The sequence below is a fragment of the Castor canadensis genome, chromosome 9, assembly GCF_047511655.1.
Source record: "Castor canadensis chromosome 9, mCasCan1.hap1v2, whole genome shotgun sequence".
Classification (NCBI taxonomy): domain Eukaryota; kingdom Metazoa; phylum Chordata; class Mammalia; order Rodentia; family Castoridae; genus Castor; species Castor canadensis.
In genome coordinates, this window is record NC_133394.1 from 4938843 (window position 1) to 4954864 (window position 16022).

Here is a 16022-nt window from a genome sequence, read left to right on the forward strand (position 1 = left end):
ACCTCTTATAACACACTTCTCTTTCATTACTATGTTGGAAAGGCCTCAATTTCACTAGGAGTAAAGGTAAGAAAAAACATGGGAGAAAAGGGATTGCAGAACCTCTTCTTGCTCCTCCTCTTGTATTATTGGAACCCACCTGCCATTGAAAAGAGCAGTCCTGTTCACGCGGACCTTGCTGAAGAGGGCAGGATGGAGAGCTCACATCCACTGCTGAACACCGGGGAGGATCTAGCATTGCCTTACAAGTCCATCTCATCATTACTCGTTCACAGAGGGATGATTTCTCACAGCATGCGGGGAATTGTTCCCTCCTTGGACGGTAATTTCTTCTGCTTTTCGTTATAGCCTTTGTGCTCTATGTTAAGCAATGAGTATTTGCCAAATTCTTAGCTAGAAAACAATATCCCAGGGTCCTCAGGCCTAACATCAAAGGCCTGTGGATTAGGATCTGGGCAAGTCATTGCAGCAACGGAAGTGGCTCAAGTTGGCAGAAGTCTTGGAAACTGAACCCTTCACTGTTTCTGATCTTCTTTCTACTCCCCTCCATCTCCCATGCATCTCTCCAAAGATGAGCCTTACCTAAAAAACTGAGTAAGACATTACCTGTTTAGAGTATTTGATTACCTTCACTATGTCCTGACCTGGCCATTTCTGTAGTGGTAAAAAGGTTTTATGACTCTTTACCATTACGACAACGTTTCTAGTTCGTCACACCTTCTGGATGGAACAGGCAAACTCCAAATAACCAAAAAGGTCTGCTACATATGAAGTCACTTTACTACAGTTTGCTGTCTTCAAAGCAAAATCCTTTATTCAGGTCGCTGTTCCTAGGATCTTACTTCACTGTGTAAATGCATTTTCTGATGCATGCTGTTATGCCCAGCTGCCAGAACCCCTCAGCAGTTGGGGGTGGGGAACAACCAATGTTTAAAATTAGTTTCTTACTGTTGATGTCCCTCTGCCATACCTGTTTTCATGTAAGTAAATGTGGGAATTTTTTTTTTTTGCTGCTATCCATCTAGACACCAAACATATGTGGTACACACCCACTACCCCCCCATACACACGTGCACACGCTAAGACTACAAACATTTCTAGAATGCAAATTCCACAAAGTCAAGAATTTTTGCTGGCTTAGTTACCACTATTTTTGATGCCTAAAACAAGCACTAACATAGGATGGGAGTTGGCAGACAATTCTTCCTAAATCTCCAACATTCTTTTATATCATGTAGATAGAAGCACTGAGGGCTTTGTTCTGGAGTATGGTTAAAAGGATGTTTGTATAGCAAACAGACTTTGAAATAGAGATAGGATTTTTCTCTGAAGCAAAGTGCAAGTTTGTTTATAGTCTTACAAGTTAGAGTTACTGTCTCTCTTTGGAAAACTAAAGAGGCAGCTTCCAGCTCATTCTAAAAGCTTCAAGCATGTCAAGGTCTGGATTTCTCTCCCCTTATGCAATTCATCTGGGTACAGGTGTCTGCTGGACCCATGCATATCACTCTGACAATGTAATTATGGGAAACTGCCACAAGAAAATGCTAACGTACTGGTCACTGCTATTGCTGTGAGCAATCGGCTTTGCCTATCATCTAAGAGCATCGCTTTTTCTACAGTGTCCATAAAACTATGACACATTGCTTACAAGCAGGGAAAATTCAGTGAACCTTCCTAGGTCTGGATAATATTGGTGACAAGGATGGGATCCTGACATAGACATAGTATTCTTGAGGAGGAACATTAAAGGTCTTGCAGGGAGATTTGTGGGACTTAAGAGAAATTCTTGGAATTTGGTGGCACAAATCCTTGACCAAATTCTGTCATTAATTTTGTGTGTGTGTGTGTGTGTGCATGCGTGTGGTGAGGAGAGAAAGTCTTCTCTGTTCCCGAAAGGAAACCAGATCCTACAGACCCATTAAACCAAACTGAGATATTTGGGAGAGCAGAGAGGGTTAAATTTCAATGGCTTTCTTGGTTGCTGACACTGACGTCACAATTCTGCCTATTCCTTTCCAGGAAGAGAGTGTCCAAATTTAACTGGGATTTGGGCACAGTTCACAGTAGGAAAATCATCTGAGTACACTTTGTGGATGGATTCTTTGTGCCAATTCAATGTACTGTTTTTGATAATTTCATAATATCAACAACTGATTTCACAATTAAATTTATATTAAGGATGTTTGTTATGTCAGCTGCTTGTACATTCTTAAATGTACAAGAAGATTATCTTCTTTACAAGAAGATAATCTTCTTTCACTCACTGGACTATGGTAATAAATTTCTGCTCCTTCTAGAAACATCTAGATTCACATATGGAGGCCATGTTAAAGCTTACTCATGAGATTGACAGTGATCAAACTGATGGTTGATTGTCACTGATGCTAACTGGGTCCATAGGTGCATTTTGTAACTCATGACTCTATGTTTCCGATGCAAAGAAGGCCACCTTGCATTGAGTCCTGCCCACTTCTGTCAATTATGTTGAGCTGACTCCTCTTGGGAACACCAGTACTCCCTCACTGCCACTGACACGTTTTCAGGTCACAGTATTGCTCTTTGAGTTCGGTCATCCACAGTGATGGCATTGTTGTGGCCTTTATAACAAAACTGTTCACATATTTTACATGTTTAGATTTTGAATCAGGAATAGTTATCTGAGAATGAAATACCTTTTATCACAACACCCACTCAGGGATGGCTTTATAACCAAGATATTCAATGGATTTTTCTATAGTATGCACAGACCCCAGTTATTACTGAGTATTGGATTATCATTCTCAAAAATCACCTAAAAAGTATTATAATTTTCCCTTCCTTAACTCTTCCTGGCGTAGACACTTAGTAAGAGAGTTTACTCATCGAATGTGGATCTCCAGCACTGACCATCCCATTTCGCCACTTCATGAATAATGTTCAGGATAAAAAGCAGATTATATACACATATGATAAACAGCTGTCATTCTATTCTGATCATTCCTGAGCCTGATATCATTATCATTCTGGACTGAATGATGTGCTCTCCAAAGAGTAGCCTGGCCAAGTGGAGGTTCATGGATTCAAATTCTATTCTAATTCAGCCAGCTGGGCACTCTTATTTTGCTCATTAGGAATGCCATAATCACAATGACCAATTGTTTAGTACAATACAGTCCATGCCCCTCCGCTGCAAACTTCACTGATTAAAACCGAGGGTATATGGATGTGGTAAGTATCATAGAATGTTCTTACTTCTCATGTTTCTGCTGTTTATGGATAAAAGATCTGGTACAAGTGAGGGAGAAAATATAACATCATAATTCCTGAAACAGGACACAACTGTTTTGTGACAAGTAAGGGACAACATGTTTAATGCCTAGGGAATAGCTGAGATTTCAGGAGGTTTTGTGAAGACCGGAAGGTTAATGACCTTTGTATCTCAGAATCACCCTTGAGAATTACTCAGGAAGAAAACTATCCTCCTGTGCCTCTACCAAACTGTGGAAAGCACTTTAGACTTCAGTGACTGTTGAGTCTGCCTCTTCCATCCTCCACCATATGGAAATCTGATGTGGATTTTAATGTCATTCCCTGCAACTCACTGTGAAGTCTATTGAAAGCAGCAGGGGACAGGCTAAGCCCCTACACTTCCATGTAGACCAACTGTCAATGCCTCAGATGCTTCCTTGCTCCCTTTCTCATAGCTGTTATTCAGTTGTGAATACAGTAGTGAATGCAACCCAGCTGTTGGCACAGACAAAAGAGCACGAGGTTGACTGACTGATGTCAGGCAGTCCTTCAGACACATTCTACTTGAAATGATCTGGGAATGCACCAGTTAGCTGGGAAGATATATCAACAACAGCATCCACCTGCAATACTGGTGTTGCAAGTCCCATGCTGGGAACAAACATTGCGAAGATAAAATTTCTAGTCATACCCAGGGGTACCAGGTAGATAAAGTGGTATTGTACTTCTGCTTAGAAGCCAGGCATTAACTTGTCATCACCCTGTGAACATAATAACTTGCACCTTGGGTATGTCCCTAAGAGTCCTTAAGTATTTAAGGAAATAGCACTAGTTTATCATGATACTCTGATATAACTATACAGATTTGTCTACAATGAAACAACCCTTGGGTGTTGTTTCCCAGGGAAGCAACTAATTTTATATAACTATCTTCATAATGGAAAATACCTGTTTCACCTCTAGTGGAGTAAAACTTGACCTTTACTCAAGGGATCAGTAATAGTATTTTGACCCTGGAAGATACTCAGACATTGACTCACAGTCACAGGTTGTCATGGATAGCAGTATTACTTTAGGCTTTGTTCTTGCAACCTAAGGCAGTTTCTGTCCAATCATGGATTTAGGACTGTATCACTAAGGACTAGAAGCTGCCTAGAGTAGGGATTTCAGAATCTCTTTATTTTGTAGACAGGGTTCCCTATTTTGCAATTCACAATGGGTTTCTTTCCCCCTTTTGTTCCAATTGCCATTAGTAAAATTATCTTTAGCCTCACAACACAATTGGAAACCATTTGGATTTGGTCTACATTTTTGGTATTTTCTACTCCATCAAAAACTTACTTAAGAGTAGTCCAGTATTAGATTTAGTCTGCTCACAAACCTTGAGAGAATGACTTTAATGTCTCCATCCTCTGGGTATTTCAGCTCAGGAGTGTTTTATTTCAGTCTCAGAAGGCAAATACCTGTTACAAATGCCTTATAAAAACCCATGGGCTCTTACCACCTGTTGACATGGAGGAGAGTCATATCTGATAGATACCCTTGACTCATGGTCCCTTGGTGGTCAGAATGGAATCCAGGTCAACTGGGATCTTTCCAATAGCTCTCTTGTGGGCTGCATGCTACTTTTTTCTCTCTCTATAAATGAGAAACTGAAATTTGTTCATGGTCCACAGTCTCAGCATTACTCACTATTGGCTTCTTCTGATATTTGACATGGAAATCTGTCTATATGAATCATCTTAACAAACTTATAAACAAGGCCTAGTCTTGGCTAACTTTCTAGTTAAAAAAAAAAAAAAAACTACCCTCCTATAGCTGTCATAATGATAGTATGTCTGTCTCCTCCAGATACCTCCCTCCCAAAGAATCAAAGCTAGTAAATTCTCAGTCTGACTCTACACTTAATCTTAGGCCCTATTCTTCTAATAGTTTCAAACAACTCTAAACTGATTAAAGGTCATCAATTTAACACTCCCAAGAGAGACGCTGTCATGCAAGCCTGCCTGTGTCCTACAAAGTCTGCCACAGTGTGTAAGTTCAGGGTATTATTGAAAGGACTCAGGCTTGCCTGTAGCCAATCTTTATTACCTTTCAGGGTGCAGAGAGTCTCTCAGATAGAAAAATAGAGCTCCTTTCTCACTGATATATCTTTTCATTCCATCTCTCTCTCTCTTTCCAGGTTGCCAAGATTCCTGTTTTATTCTACATCTGGGTTGTGAACACCACCAGCAAAACTTTTTGAGCCAAGATCTTGATATTACTCCAAAAGAAAATAAATATTTTTCATGCTAATGCTGATTGTCTGTTCATGCCATAATAGTTCTTGGAATAAAGTATCATAATGAATGATATTTTGGATTGGTATTTGTTTTTAAAAACCCTGTCCTTTCAGGAGTGAGAAAGGATGAACAATGGCCTGGATAGAAAGAAAAGCTATGTTGTCTGTGTAGTTATTTGGAGGATTATTGATGAAGGCCTGAGTTACAGGAAAGGTATTGGAATTAAAGAAACATAGAGTTTTTATTTATGTAAGAGATGAAACTGTTAGACAATATGTTGTACTTTATGTCTTAAAATTTTTTAAAAAATAGTGTTTACTACTAACAACTATCTTTTGAACATTATTTATATCCAAAATTCTTTATTTAAGATGTTTAGTACAGAATATGTATTCAATTAATAGTGACTACTTTAAAGTTTTATGATATCAGTATCAGTTTTACATAGTCATGCCTACTAAATGACACTTTTAATACTCATGGTTTTAGATTTTAATATAGAACACTGATGATTACTTTGTCCAAATAGTTGGAACACAAGAAAGAAAGTGAGGGCCAAGTGTTGTGTTGCACTGCTGTAACTTTAACTCTCAGGAACATTGTGAATTGAGGCCAGTATGGGCTGCATAGTCAGAACCTGTCTCCAAAAAAATAGAAACAAAACAAAAACTATGTCTGTTTAATTTCCAAACTTGTGCTCTTACCATTGTTCACACTGCATTTACTTTAAATCTTTAAATATTGTTTTTGATGGACAGTGAACATGGTGGTATCTCTGCAATTTTTCGAAAAATATATATTCTACCTTAGAATTTTAACAAAAAAAAACCAATGTAAACACTGCTTCAAGAAATGTTTTCATAGTTTCCATCATCACTAATTCATATTTCCACTTGTTGATTCAAGTCAGTAGCACTTACAATTGTCTTTAGTCTCCATATCTTCATTCCTGCTATTTCTCTAATTTATCTTCCCCTTGCAATTGGGTAACACATCTCTCTCTTCCATCACCTAGTTAATTAAAAACTTCCTAACACTATATGGCATGGGTTCCCAAAAGACAATATGTCAGAGAGGCATTGGAAACCAGTACGCAATAGGCTATTGATGAGGTGTCGGGGGATTCTAGAAAGATATGGCACTTTGATGGACAGGGATTTTGAGCTAATAAAGTCCTTAGGGATCTTTTGTAACCCTCTGGAATTTACACACAGACACAGCTGAAATCCTCTCCAGCTGTTGTGTTCCCAGAAGAGATACGGGCTAATTTTAAATGACCCACAAAAAGCCTTCTACTGAGGAAAATTTCAGAGGATGTGATCCAGAAGAAAAAAGAATGGGAGGAAAGGATGAAGAAGTACAAATGTCTCTGATACAGAAATACAGTAAATGTGAGCCAAACTATATTTTAGGGCAACCTGGGGATAAGTGTTTCTCTAGTGATGACAGACAAGTCATTTTAATGAACTTTTCTGGGATTGAAAACGAAACTCTTGACACATGTAGGAATACAAAATTATCTTACATAATAATGAAAAAGAATTACTTATTGTTTACTATGACCATACTCTGTTCTAAGTGTGTTGCATGAATTGACTCATTTAATTTTTATAAAACAGTATGGAGTAGATGCCATCACTTGTTCAATTTACAGATGAAGCTAGTAAGGTATAGAGAGTTTAAACCACTTGCCTAAGTTCCTATGGATAGAAGACTGGTTAGACTGACTCTTGGTCAGTCCTTTTCTCAATATCATTTGTGATAAATGTCATAGAAGTCAATCTCTCAGTTCAGATACTGTTGATGGGGACTCTTACAGACTATTGGGAAAGCAGGTAATTTGTCTACTGTCCCCCTAGCTGTTTTTTATATTACAGCCATTATTAGTTTACAGTTGCTGACCCAAATACCTACTTACTTTACCCACATACTTGCCAACTACCCTCTTCAATCCTCTGCCCTGTTACTAGACTTTGGCCTGCCTCTTTACAATGGAGAACATTGCATATTTCCTTAAAGACACCAGTAATCCACCCAACCCCTCTGCTCCAGGCTCTACTCACTCTCTGATCACTATCAGTCTTATGAACAACCATCCTCCTCCCTCCCTTCTCCTCCACATAAAGTGCAAATTAGGTCAGGGCAGACCCTCATCTCCTCTTACCACAGAGGAAGACTGGGTAGCTAAAAGGCTTAGAAACCCAATTTCTGCTGTCAGATATTCTAAGCTGTGACAATGTTTTTATGTATTAAACTTGTTTTTATTGATTTTTTTATGTCATGTGCATTTGGAAATGTCATCAACAACCTTCCATCTAGTGTCTACTGACATATTTTGTCTTTAAAAACATTTTAACTTCTGACTTTTCCTCTAGTAAACCACAATTTATTTTCTTTTCCTTTATTGATTATTAGTGAAACCTTTTGTTTTATTGGTGCTTTCATCCTTTTATGACCATTAGAGTATTCAGTTTAAGTGTTTTTTTTTTCTACTCACATTGCTAAAGAACACAGAATGCTGTGCTATGTGGTTACAGACTCCCCCATCCTATGTGCAATAGTCACATTTGTGGTGAGCATGTAAAATTCTACCAGTAACTTAACTCCCAATGAGAAATACTCCAGTGGGATCCTATCATATTTCTTTTTTTACTTATGATCTTAATGATGCCTTTCCTACCTGCATCTCTGACATATGGTTTAATGTCTTATGTAAGTGATTTCTGCAATAGCAATTCATGTGGCTTTTATGAAGCTTAGTTACACAAAAAGCATCAGTTTGGAAATCATAGACTAATTATTGTAGTTGGTATTTGCCCTTTATTTAGTATTAAATAGTGATGAGTTCGTTTTTTTACTTTTCATCTTAGAAATATTAGCTAATCTTCATGACTTATTTATAAGTGAGAGCAGAACAAGATAAAAATAGTGCTTATCATAAAAAATATTTGGAGAAACAAGGGATTTTAGTATAGAAAATGAGTTGTAAAGAGTTTTGTCATTCTTTAGAAAGTGAGTTTCAACCGAATCTCTGTTTAGAGCAGAACTAGTAGCAGTTATGCAAAGAATATTTTAGCATAATTTGAGGAATCACTAAAAACCAGAGGTGTTTAAAGAGGAAAATCGACTGATTTTTTTATATAGTAACAAGTTTGGGCATTAAACAAAAGCTGTACAAACACACAGCAGAAGTATGGAGAGGATAATTCTTTTGAGGGAGTGTGGAACGCATGAACTCCAAGACTGAATCATATGTTATTATTTATGATGTGTTTTATAATTTTATGTTGCCATGATATGAAGAAATTAGAATTGATGATCAAAATGTGTGAAAGCTCAAGTGAACTTTGTACAGGTATATTCCATTTCTGCTGGATATTTTGAATAATTGTAGGAGAAAGCCATTTTTAAGAAAGTGTTAGATACACACTCAGTACAGACTATTCTGTGTTATTTCCATAGCTTTCTATGTTTATAGTCTTTTATAGTAAAGAAGACCTGTAGATGCTTGTTTATGGGTTAATTTCTTTAAGATATTGAGAAAAGCAAAAGAATTAATGACTACAATTAAAATTAAAACATGGCAAAAAGTTTTGTTCCCACATTTTCCTATTTGTTTTCACTCATACTGTGAAAGAAGGCCAATATCTATAAGTCTCAGAATATCTATAAGTCTCAGAACCTACATTTAAGTATCTTCATAGTAAGTATTTCTTTTGAATTTTTTAAGAGTGATTAGTGTAATTCTTCTCTCAAGTATTAATTCTGTGTTTAGAAGAGTAAAGCTTCATAAATGTATATGCATGCATTCTTATGTGTGGATATTTATGTATATATTTTTACATTAAGAAGTATAAAAGCTATAGCAAATGTATAAACATACTTGAAAGTCAAATCTTCCTATATTGTGGATATCCTGCTTCAGGTGATTTTTAATACAGTTGTGAAGTTTAGGAAATCAATGAAGATATGCTTCTGATATACATTTGTTTGGCACTTATCAAGCATTGTATTAAATTCTAGGGAAAAAGAAGTTAAACACAGCTCTTGCTCAGAGTTGGAGTTTAGTGTAGAGAAGAAATGGGCATATAAATATATAAATAATGAGTTACAATAAAATATCAATGAATATTTCATTATCAGTTCTTGCCACTTATTCACACATGAGTTTAGATATTTCCATTGGTGTGTGTCTATAGTAATCATAAATGATTTTCATAAAATGGGTGTCAAGAAATATTGTTGATTGAATGAACAGCTGTGTATACAGCAAAGCTGAAAAACAGTATTAGTCACAATAAATAAACATTCATAGAATTAGAGCATAGAATAATGGTTACCAGAATCAGGGGAATGTTGGAGGAAGGATTGAGAAAGAGGTTTGATAGGTACAAAGTTATTAAGTAGGAGTAAGAAGTTCTGATGTAGGATGACAATAGACAAAAATAATGTTGGTATATTCTAAAAAGCTAGAAGAAAGGATTTTGAAAGTTTTCAAATTTTATGAGTATTCATTATAAACAAATGATAAATGTTTGAGGAAGTAGGTGTGTTTAACTTGATTCAAATATTATGCAATATATACACGTCAAAACATTACAGGATACTCCTTAAACATATACAATTTTTTAATGTTCTAAATGTTTATCTTAATATATATTAGTTGCTCAAGGGGTTTCATTGTGACATCTCCATAGATATGTACAATGTACCTGTTTGGTTGATTCCCTCCACTATTCTCCTCCCCCTACTTAAAATGACCTCGACAGGTTTCAGTGGTCTATATTAATACAGGTACAGAAAATACATCAACCATGTTCACCCTCCTTTATCATCTTCATTTATCCTTCTACGTTTTAACGTATCCGTTACATTTCTTTTAAAAATTAAAAATAAGGAAATAGTATTGACTAGTTACAAATCTGTTGATAAGAAACCATCACTGATAGATGACATTTAAATTTTACATCCAAGAAATTTGCTCTCAAATTAGTAACATAAGCTACAATAGAATATTAAGGAAATCATAAGCAGTTTATTCTACTTTAAATAAGCAAAAGAAAGTTGTTCACCTGTATCAAAGACATATAAACACACTGAGTTACTGACTTAGTGTAGTTTACACTGACAAATAAAAATGGAATTTCAAGTACTCCTATTGTGATGCAAACTTCCCCAAATCCAATCTTTCTGAAATGGTCTCTTCTTAGCCCTCTGATACCTGTTTTATAATGATTAAAGGTCTCAATGACAGGAACTTAAAAAGTTAAAATTATGTAGCATTAATAATTTGTGACTTGTCAAACACAATGGACGTCTGTCTTAGCAGGAGAGAGAAATTGTGAAAAAGAAATATTTAAAAAAACTCAAAGAAGAAAGAGGAGGATGAAGAAGAAGAGGAAGAGATGGAGAAGGAAAAGCAGGGAGGAAACAATGGCAGAGTGAAGCTGAGAGGACCTCGAGGGTGATCTATGGGGACTTCATTGAAGCTATGCTACATGGACCAAGGGAAAAACAGGAAATGAGAGAACAGAGTTTGGGAAAGGTTAGGTTGGTTGGAAAGGAATAGAGTACCATTAATTCATCATGCTTTCCCTAGAAAATTTTCAGTCCAGGTATCCACCTCACAGAATATATAGAATATCCTATTCTCTCTTGTTTTATGAAAATGTAGGGGAATGTAGATATTGGGTTCTGTCTGTGGGCATCTAACATTGGTTATTGTAATAATTACTGCAAGATGCTACTATGTGCCCAAAAGATTATTGGAAAACTTAAAAGTTACCGGTCATGATATATTTAATTTTAGGAATACCCTTATTTTGAGCTCTGTAATAGACACTTGTTTTAGAAAACCTAAGATTATGGGTAAATCCACAATGGATGCACACAGAAAAAGAATATATTAATATATCCATTACATAAACTAGGATAACAAGTTAGAAAATGGGCTTAATGTTGGGGACTTTAAGAAAAGAAAGTCAAATTGTAATGTGAAGGTTCTAATGTCATCTTTTCTCCCAGTAACAAATATTCTCAGGTTCTGAGTAATCTCAATCCCAGTGGTTTTCCCTGGGAAACATTTTATAGCAATGTGTATTACAATATAATTTGGCTATACTGGTCATCAAGCACTCTACAGTTCCAGGTAAAATTAGGAAACTGAATTGTATTTCTGAGCATCCTTGAAAAACAAAATGCACTGGGCATTGTATTGGAAAAAGTAGAAAGAGCATCGTCTAGCAGTATCCACGCCAAAATGTTTGCCCTCAGTTGAGTGGAGCTTTGTGTTCACTTTTGGTTTATAGGAGTAACGGTTTAAAGAAATATGGAACACTACCACAAGAGAATACTAGATAAATTCATTCTTTGGAGACTCTTAAAGGAAAACTGGCCAGATTTTCAAAGGTAAATTTTTCTAAAGTTAAGGGAATTTTCTATGTTAAAAGAGACAAGACCATATAAAATTAGATAGAGTTTAAGACTGTATGCATAGCAAGCATGAGATCCTGAGTTCAAATCCCAGTGCAACCAAAAAAAAAAAAAATAGCGATACTATGTGAAACTTGCTTGGATCCTTGTTAGACTTGAAGAGCTGTAAACATTATTTTGAAGACAAATTGAAATTTTCAATACAGATTAAATATGAAGGATATTATTAGATGATTGTTAATTTATTTTAGAATCATACAGATATCAAGTAGACAACTATTTCTAATTGCTAAAACAAACACATTGAAGTATTTCTAGGTGAAGTTGCATAACATTGTAACTAACTTTCAAATGGTTCAGATTTTAAAAATTATAGTACAATAACTGTGGAATATAGACAGATATGCATTATACTATTTCATTACTTTTATGTTTGTTTAAACTTGCTTGTAATAAAAAGTGGGGACTGAAATGCAATGAGATTTCATCTCTCCTCATAGGATTTGTAGAGTTTTGGAGACCTGGTCTTGCCCAATGGTGGGAGGATCCTTGAAAATGAATTGTCAAAACCAATAAAAAAAACATACTATTAAATTCCTTTTTCTTTTTACTTTATAATATCAAACCATTTGAAATATCTAATGTATCTATAAAAGGATATGTTAGTATTGGAAGACTCTTAAAACATCACTTCCTCCATCCCAATAAGGATGACATGCTTAGAATTATTTTGTTATGATAGCAGATAGTAGTGAGGAAAATTATCACCTTCTTTTTTTTAATTTAAGAGAGTAGGGGTCTTAGACTCCATTCCTTACAGGGTGCCAGAATGGGCTATTTATTCTCTTTGCTCTTCTTCAGGAAAGAAGACATTTTTTATCTGGTTGTGGAATTGGTGAGAACCTGATACCTACCTATTTATTTTCCAAGTAGTATGAATACCTATGGAAAACAATTCATAAGTTTTCTGAATATACAAACACTTGGCTTTTTATTGTATTGCAGGGCCACCAGCAATTGGATACCTTCACATCCTACACTAACAGGATTCTGGCAAGCTCGGTCAGGCCTCTTTTCTATTATCCCTCATCGGTTTCCTGCTCTGTCACTTTTATTAACTGCTGTAACCATTATTTACCTATCTAGATAAGAGTCTACTGCTTATAACCAACTTTGAAACAAAAGAATCCCATAATTTAGAATCATTTGAGTTTGGAGGATGGGCAGGAGAAGGTATAAGTGGAAAGAAGTTCTACTTTGGAGAAAAATCCAAGATGCCCTCTCCGGTGTAGTTATTACAAGAAACCCTTGTACTCAGAGTGTCATTGTGCTCCTATATAGTATATTAATGGCATTTGTGCTGTATTTTGTTCAGAAGTCTGCCTTAGAGCTCATTTTTAGTTTACAAGAAGAAGAAAAAGGCACTGACCCCCATTCATTTTGAATAGTCACATAATCCTCCTGCCTGTTTGACTCCTCACCTTACTTTTCTTTCCTCCATCTGAATGTCTAGAGTAAAAGTCTCAGAACATAGTATTTCATTAAGTGAGTGCTTAATACAATATTGGGAGAGAGATATTTTTATTCTTCATTCTTAACAGTTCAAAATGTGCTATGAAGATGATATTTTGCTTTCTTTGTTTAAGGGTGTGAAGGGAAGAAGGTATTATCAGACATATTTCGGTTAACATTCAAACATAAATATTTATGTTAAAAAGTTTAATCACTTTTTCCTTGGATTCATTTGCGTCAAAAGAGAAAAGCCAGACAAGTCAGAAAATATAGCATCTTTACAATTTTAACATTGAGTAGTTACAAAGTCCTGACTTATCATTACATGCTATCTTAAAATGAAGAAATTGTTTTAAAATACCAAATAACTACTGCCTTAGTTCCTTTTTGTACTAGTATAACTGTACATAAAGCCCTCTCCCATAGAGTTACTTTCTACTGTTAATTACCTACAATCAGCTGTGGTCCGAAAATATCATATGGAAAATCCCTGGCAAAAATAACTCAGACATTTCAAACAAATTTTATTATAGTATATTGTCAAAATTGTGCTATTGTACTGATGGTTGTTTTGTTAATTGTTACTGTGAGTGACTTGTAAATTAAAATGTATCACCAGTATTGATGTACAGGAAAAACAGTATATATAGGGTTTCATACTGTCCACACTTAAGCATCCTAGAAGCACCTCGGAGCATATCACCTACTTATAGGGGCCCACTGTGTGTGTGGTTCATAAGACCCAAAGCAGACAGGTGATTAGGTGATTAGCAAATAAGTCTGCGTAGCTGTTTTGGATGGCATGGTTTCTAGATTGAAATCTGGAAGGAATACACTCATACAGTCCTTAATAGATAGGAAGGTTCGAGAATCATAAAATAAAATCGAATAAGGGACCCACTGCTAGCAAACCACAGTGGACCATAAACTATGAGTTCCTGTGCAGTAAATGGGTCTACAGGTTCATTTGACGTCTTTATTTTACCTCATTTGAAACTTCTTTATATTTTAATAGCACATATGTTTTTGTAATCCACATTACATCTTCTGTGGACTGACATGAGGAATAGTCAATAAAATATGTTTCTGTTTTAAAGAGTTTAATCTTCTTTTATGAGCTTTTTTATTCTTTATATAACAAAATTAGTGCTTCAAAACTCAAATAAATTTTGCAAAGCAGCATAAATACTTATTGTTGAAACAGTTCTAAAATTAATCATTTCATAGGTGCCTACATTTAATTTATTCAGCAATACATATAAAATTTTTATGAGGGGTAAAATACTTACTGTAGTGTACAGATAGAGCCAGTTGATAACTTAAGTAAAGCTATAGTTATTTTTGACTTTGAAAGTGGTTTTAATAACTTTTTTCACTTAGTTTATTTAGCAGTATCTTCACAGAAAGAGGAGAGAAGGAAATACTCCATAAAAAGATTAATTTTAGTATTTCCAAATCATACTTCTTATAAAATGACTTTTTCCCCAAAGATATGTAAATGCATATTCTGGTTGCAATTTAGTTCATAGGGAATTATATTACATAAAATACGTCAGGGAATGATGTTTGTAAGTTTTTCTTTGTTCCTGGAAGTTTCTAAATCAAAACTTCAAAAACATAGCTCTCTAATTTTTTTTTGAAATTTATTTGGCAAGGGAATACTTCACTAATATGTGAAGTTTCATGGTGACCCAGAATGAGACAGACAGTTGTTCAAACCATTCTTGCTACAGATTTAATATCAAATTTAATTTGAAATTTTGACCTTTGTTTTCATGACTGAAGTATCTGTCTCCATGGAACCTCCCACCTTTGAGAAACTGACTTTATATTATATTTTATTTTTATATTTTAAAACTGAGCTAAATACTTTATTTGGAGTCAAATTACTCTTAAAAATCAGATGCAATATTCAGAAAATATTGTTGCTGTGTCATTAATGTTTGACAAAAACATTTTGTAATATAAAACATTTTATAAAAGCATCACTAACTATTAGTCTTTAAATAACTTTGGAGAGTTACAGTAGCGATGCTTTGTCTCTTGGTCTTTAAATAACTCTGGAGAGATGCAGTAAGAATGCTCTGGAGAACAGTCCATATGGAGTGATGGCTCAGACCTCGGAGGTTATTATGGTGCTATCCAACTGTACTATCTCTAGGAAGATGTGAAAAGCCTGAGCCTTGGAGTGCAGACAAAAATAAGTTCAAAGAAGGACCCTGATGGCGACTGAAGAGGAAGAGCAAGTGGAAAGAGCACAGAAACCCCCTGCTTTCATTTTCTGAGCATTATGTTGTCAAAACCTGACAGAAAGTTAGGGCTCCAACAGATAGAGCAGACGGAGATGACTTTTAAGTAACAGGAAGGAAACAGCACAGACATCCCTTTGTTCTTGATATCTACACCCCATGCAAGCATATATAAACTTCCCTCCAGTAACGACTTCATCTACGAGTAAGAAGACAGTCCTCTGGCAAGGAGGACTCCCTCAACAGTCTAAGCAACTCAATGACAAATTATAAGAAAGTTTGTAATGTCACCATGTACACCCAGCACAACAACGATAGT